This window comes from Montipora foliosa, chromosome 8, assembly GCF_036669935.1.
Source record: "Montipora foliosa isolate CH-2021 chromosome 8, ASM3666993v2, whole genome shotgun sequence".
NCBI classification, from domain to species: domain Eukaryota; kingdom Metazoa; phylum Cnidaria; class Anthozoa; order Scleractinia; family Acroporidae; genus Montipora; species Montipora foliosa.
Genome location: NC_090876.1, coordinates 3,881,924 through 3,888,468, shown reverse-complemented (window position 1 = coordinate 3,888,468; position 6,545 = coordinate 3,881,924). Strand labels below are relative to the sequence as shown.

The window sequence follows — 6,545 nt, the reverse complement described above, 5'->3', positions numbered from 1 at the left end:
CAGAAAAGACATGCTGGGGGAGAACAAAAGTATGTGTACTTATAACAAAACATGGAACTCGAAATTATTATTGACATTGTTAATGATTCATGATCACTTTTAACGCAAGACTTGCTATAAAATTTGTGTGATAATTAAATGATGGCCTAAATTTTGGATGGCAGTCTCTGTGTTTGCTCTGGCAAACACTTCTTATTAAGCATACATACTGGGGAAAAAAACAGCTTTAAAGGGGAACAATCATTATTTTTTCATGTAGTAAATAACATAGTCATTCTGTACATCTTCTGTCTTCTTCCACTGCTGAAGTTGTTCCCTGAATTTTCTTCCTCCTCCTCCTCTTCATCATAATGAGGTCTCAACTGAAGTCAAATTTAAAAGAACAAATTAATACAACATACAGCTTTTAAGATGACCAAGTGGGTTCATACACCACGAGCATACAATAGGTGCATTGATCTCAATACTAATTCATGAACGACTACAAAAGAAAATTAATGTTTTAAATATTCATTAATGGTAAGTATATCTGATACAACTTTCTTCTTATTTCAAGAAACTTTTAACTGTTCGATTTTATTGGCGACAAACCCATTTAAAATGTCAAAGATTAGTTTTACCTCCTGTGCCTTCTTGCTTCTCTCAGGGCCGTAACTCCCCAAAGCACCTCGACCTTCACGTTTAAAAGCCTCCACAGGCATCACAATACCCTGACCTTCCTTCCCAAGACCTTTGCCAGGTTGATAACCCATCTGCAGTACAAAAAGGAAATACACCTAAATTACTAATGCCAAAACGACTGAAAGGTTATATGACATTGTACAGTGCAGCTCAGAGATAAGAAAACCAATATAATACCCTAAAAATGTAGATGCGTGTCAACACATATGCATAAAGGTTCATTAGTATCTGTGAGCTGTCTTATTGTCTTCCTTTTCGCCCCTTGCCTTTGTTTACTCTCAATCGTCTGTGATGCAAATAATGTGGTGAAATTTATGTGAAAATAATTTGCATGTTCGCTGGTCGGCTCATCATTAAAAATGCAAAAATTTAAAAATATGAACATAAGCTTATTCTAATGTAAAGTCCTTCTGGCTTGTTATTTATTTTAAAGCCATCATCACGTTTACTTTCAGGGAAATAAGCTATCAACAAATTCTGCATAAAGAGCTTTTTAACATAGAAATTTACATGAAAGCGTTTGAGAGCCATAATAAACAAACTTCGTGAGGGGCATCTGTTACTCAAAGTGCACAAACACAGTTCTTCATCATTTTCAAAGCTCTTTTGAACAAGCGAATAAAAACCTTTGTGTCATATGCACTTTAAGTAACCTTAGTTTAAAGACACAACTCATAAGCAAAGGGCTCATCCTTAGCAGTTTTCTACAGACCTTCACTATTTAAAACTGACTATTGTGCCCCTTCAGTCATTATTGTATTATTTTTTTGTATTATTCTGTATTATTATTTGAAAGACATGATGCTGAATCAGATGTACTGGAGATATAATAGAGTGCTATTACCATTTTGGTAGCAAAGCCACTAATTTCAGTCATGATTTTGCTTTCTTTTCACAATTCTTTGCAGTAAAATGGTCTACTTATTTAATAATAGCATCATTTTTTTTTAGATCTGGCTTGCTTATTTAACCCTTTCACCCCTAAATAAACTGCACTGAACCAGCCATAGTTAGTAATATTTTACCCTGTCTAATGTCAGACTATTTCACTTGTCAATGGGGAACCTTCACGCATCAATGGGTTAATTGTTAACTTAAATGAACATACTCTATTTTACCTGTTGAAGCATTTTCATTCCAAATCCTTTTGTGTATTTCTCCCACGAACCAAATTCTCTGTTAAAATGACCAATATATAGCTAAACAAACTAATTTTGCTAGTCTACCGGTAATTAACAAACAAAGAAAAAGATAAAAATTATATTAAATAATTAAAAACTTTTTTCAGCATACACCAACTTATTATCCATCACATTATTATTAAATCTGTGAAAACCATTTCCAAGATTTATTGAAAAAAACTACTTTTATATATTAAGGTTGCATAAATCAAGTCTTTAAACATGACAAAAATATGATACAAACTCAAGGATCTTCTTACTTTCCAGTCTTACGCATTTTATTAGCAAACACTTGTGTGCCTACAAATCAAAAAAAAATAATAACAGAGTGAAATCAAGTAACTATGTCAACAACGGTACTACGAATATTGCAGATTTCACCTGAGGTTGGTAAATGTCAGTAGGGCTAGGGTTAGGGTTAGAAGTTTTATTTGTGGGAGGGGAGGTGATGAAAACTTTTAGTTAATTCTCATGACCTTGTCTCTGAAACAGCCATTGCTATAGTAAGCAGCCTACACTCTGAAGAATGTTCTAAGACAAATCATGGACGGGGTTGAGATGATTTACTAAAACCTTTCACTTTTCAAAAGAGAACGCGTAAACGTAAAACAAACCAGCAAAAACCAAGGCATTCTAAATATGCTAAACTGCACAATGAATATCAGAAAAATTATTATTCCGTAAAACCTGAATCTGCCTTGCTGGGTTACAGGAAGCCCTGCAGCACAAGTGAGTAGCATCCTTATTATGGCAGTGCTTGCCTAACAAGCAATGGCACAAATTTGACTTTGCCTAAATAATCATCACAGTTTTAGCCACATTATGAGTTAGAGGTTTATAACCTGCTGAGTATAGCAAAAAATTACTTTTTTGTTGAAAAGAATTACCCAGTGTGCTTGCATCTTTTTTTATTCCAGTGTTTTTAAACAATTTCTTGTCTTTAACAACAGGCGAGCTCCTTCCTGAACCAGTTCCCTTGTCACTTGCACTACTGCCAATGCTAGTTGTATCTGATTTTAAAACAATTAATCACTCATGAATTTAAAAAGGCAGCAACTTTAGGCCTGTTTCCATTTGTTGCAAGACCAAAAAATTGTTACATCTACCATCTAAGTCAATACATTGACATCAGTAATTGAAATATCTTTGCAATAATCCTGATGTATTGGTGTAGAGAATTACCTTATGTAGAGTGACAAGAATAACATTACTGAAATTAATGTTTAATTGCATGTAAGAAAGGAATGTGGAAGAAACTTTTCATGAGGAAAAACATGTTCTAAGATACATAAAAAACGAGAGATCAGTTTTGATATTTACTGTAAAATGGTAAGCTGGCAAACCACTGTAAACCCTAAACAGATCTATCAAAAACAATTATTGCTTCACACATGACACATGTCGAGAAGGAGAAGCTTATTAAAAGTGGCTCAGAAATTAAAAAGGCCTGTGTGAGCTAGGGATAAAACAATGGAATACATAGTTTGGTGGCGTTTGGAGCATTTACCAAGGTTAAATAATAACAACCATAACAATAATAACCTATGTTTTTGGCCACAACTCGCACATGTATGTAGATAGAAACAACATGATTGAATGAGACTGGCACAATGTGAAATACTAAGCTAACGCAAGCAGATATATCTGTCGTTTTGACCTTGGTTACCAAGCTAAACCATGGCTGATCACAGCGTAAATCAAACTTTTTGGTTAACTTTCTATTGTCTTGTTGTTTACACACACAAAATATTTACCTAGATAAGTAAACTCCAAAATGCTAGAGTCTAAACACAGAAACAGAGGACTGAGGTTCAACATGCCAGTAAGATAAATTTCTGGCTTGTGAATAAATAAAGACCTGCCAAGCCACTCAAACATTATTTGTGAAAACAAGTACCCTGCATTATACAAGAGGAAGCTGTTGAGTGGGACAACTCTACTTTTCAAACTACTGCATTATTTCAAATTCAACACAAGTGATGAGATTAGCAGATCTTCCTTTAAGCACAGAACTGCCTTGTGCTGGAATCTCCTCCCAGATTCTTTAAAAATTCTTCTAGTCTTGGTTCTTTTAAGAGACTAATTAGGGAAAATAAGGACTTCCTAAAACTATAAGTTTTGAGAATGCGTCTTGTAGTATTTATTTTAAATCAACGGATTTTAAAGACTTTTAGATATATAATGTTTGATGTAAATTTATTCATTTAAACTTAGTGTTAAATTTATATTGTTCATTCTCCAATTTATTCTTATTGGCTTTGTTGCACAGGTCCACATCAGGACTTTGGTCTTGCCAATATTTGTAACCTGCTTAAAATAAACTACGTACTTATATTTACAATGATGATGAAGATGACAGCTTACCATCATCATCTGTATTTTTCTTATCTTTTCCCTTTTGTACAATTCCACCACTCACGAAATTAAGTGGCTTAGAATAATCTTTCTTTCTGCGCCCAGTATATCCTACAGGACCGTCGTCATCGTCAGAGTCTCTGTCTGCCCACATGCCATAAATTGCCTCTTCCTTGGTCATTTTTCGTCTTCTGAAGCCTAGCCCAAGTCCGTGCATCAGATCCATATCAGTTATCTCAAAATCCTCTACCTCGACGTCGTCGTCCATTTTGCAAAAATGGAAACTCCCCGACCAACCGAGAAACTAGGGAGATATAGTAACGATAACGGTCCCAAACGTTAAAACACTAATTGATAACAACTCTCAGCGAGCAACTTGCAGATCGTCCGCCATTTTTTTTAAGGTTTTTAAGCGTGGTGATACATGAAGTACCTAGGTTCAGATATGAAAGGAGACTGCTGAACACAACTCGGCTCGTGCGTTTTCAGCTGCCCGTGGTAGGTACGTTATGTATGGGGACATATATTGTACCGTATACATAATATGTACCTTACTTATCTTGCTTAGCTTACTTAGACGCTTGGATTGCTTGAAGCGCTTGCATTCCTTGATCTGCTTGAAATGCTTAAATTGCTTGATGTGCTTGGGTTTCTTGAGATGCTTAGGTTACTTGAGGTGCTTAGATTACTTGAGGTGCTTAGGTTCCCTGAGGTGCTTGAGGTGCTTGGGGTGCTTGGGTTGCTTGGGGTGCTTGGGTTGCTTGGGGTGCTTGGGTTGCTTGAGGTGCTTGAGGTGCTTGGGGTGCTCAGGTGCTTGGGTTGCTTGAGATGCTTGGGTTGCTTGAGGTGCTTGGGTTGTTTGAGGTGCTTGAGGTGCTTAGGTTACTTGAGGTCCTTAGGTTACTTGAGGTGCTTGGGTTGCTTGAGTTGCTTGAGGTGCTTAGGTTACTCGAGGTGCTTGGGGTGCTTGAGGTGCTTTGGGTGCTTGAGGTGCTTTGGGTGCTTGAGGTGCTCAGGTTGCTTGAGATGCTTGAGGTGCTTAGGTTACTTGAGGTGCTTGGGTTACTTGAGATGCTTGGGTTGCTTGAGGTGCTCGAGGTGCTTCGATTGCTTGAGGTGCTTGGGGTCCTTGAGGTGCTTGGGTTCCTTGAGGTGCTTAGATTGCTTGAGGTGCTTGGGTTGCTTGAGGTGCTTCGATTACTTGGGGTACTTGAGGAGCTTGAGGTGCTTAGATTGCTTGAGATGCTTGGGGTGCTTGAGGTGCTTGGGTTGCTTGAGGTGCTTGAGGTGCTTTGGTTGCTTGAGGTGCTTTGGTTGCTTGAGGTGCTTGAGTTGCTTGGGTTGCTTGAGGTGCTTGGGTTGCTTGAGGTGCTTGGGTTGCTTGAGGTGCTTAGGTTACTTGAGGTCCTTAGGTTACTTGAGGTGCTTGGGTTGCTTGAGATGCTTGAGGTGCTTAGGTTACTTGAGGTGCTTGGGGTGCTTGAGGTGCTCAGGTTGCTTGAGATGCTTGAGGTGCTTGGGTTGCTTGAGATGCTTGGGGTACTTGAGGTGCTTGGGTTCCTTGAGATGCTTGGGTCGCTTGAGGTGCTTGAGTTGCTTGAGGTGCTTGAGGTGCTTGGGTTGCTTGAGGTGCTTGAGGTGCTTCGATTGCTTGAGGTGCTTGGGTTCCTTGAGGTGCTTAGATTGCTTGAGGTGCTTGGGTTGCTTGAGGTGCTTCGATTACTTGGGTTGCTTGAGGTGCTTAGATTGCTTGAGATGCTTGGGGTGCTTGAGGTGCTTGGGTTGCTTGAGGTGCTTCGATTGCTTGGGGTGCTTGAGTTGCTTGGGTTGCTTGAGGTGCTTAGATTACTTGAGATGCTTGGGGTGCTTGGGTTGCTTGAGGTGCTTTGGTTGCTTGAGGTGCTTGAGTTGCTTAGATTGCTTGAGGTGCTTGGGTTGCTTGCTCTGCTTACGGCTTGATTTATAATGTGCGTGGAACGTGATTTGGCTCTTCTGTATACGTTTTAAGCCTTTTGCATAGTTCGGAAATCTCGTTAAAAGCTCACGTTTCCTCTGCAACCCGCAAGAGTTTCTTTGCAGCTGTTGTACCAGTAAATGTTTCGCTTTACGTAGCAATGACCATTCTCTGAGGATATCTGGATACCTCGAACTTATTGCACACTTTTGGTCATTGCAACTTTGTTGGTGGGGAGCCAATTAAAGTGGGTCGGTCTTATTAGAACAAAGTGAGGTCTTATTACAGCTTTTACGGAAAATGTACCTTAGTGTCGTCTGCATGTATTCGAATCACTGTTTTTTTTGAAAGAGTAATCCTCTTTTCTCGCGCTT

The 6,545-nt window shown here is 38.7% G+C and overlaps 1 pseudogene; it reads right to left on the bottom strand.

Annotated features, from left to right (window-relative positions):
* Positions 1-243: 243 nt before the first annotated feature.
* LOC137968198 (tuftelin-interacting protein 11-like) lies at positions 244-4,650 on the bottom strand (annotated as a pseudogene).
* Positions 4,651-6,545: the final 1,895 nt, after the last annotated feature.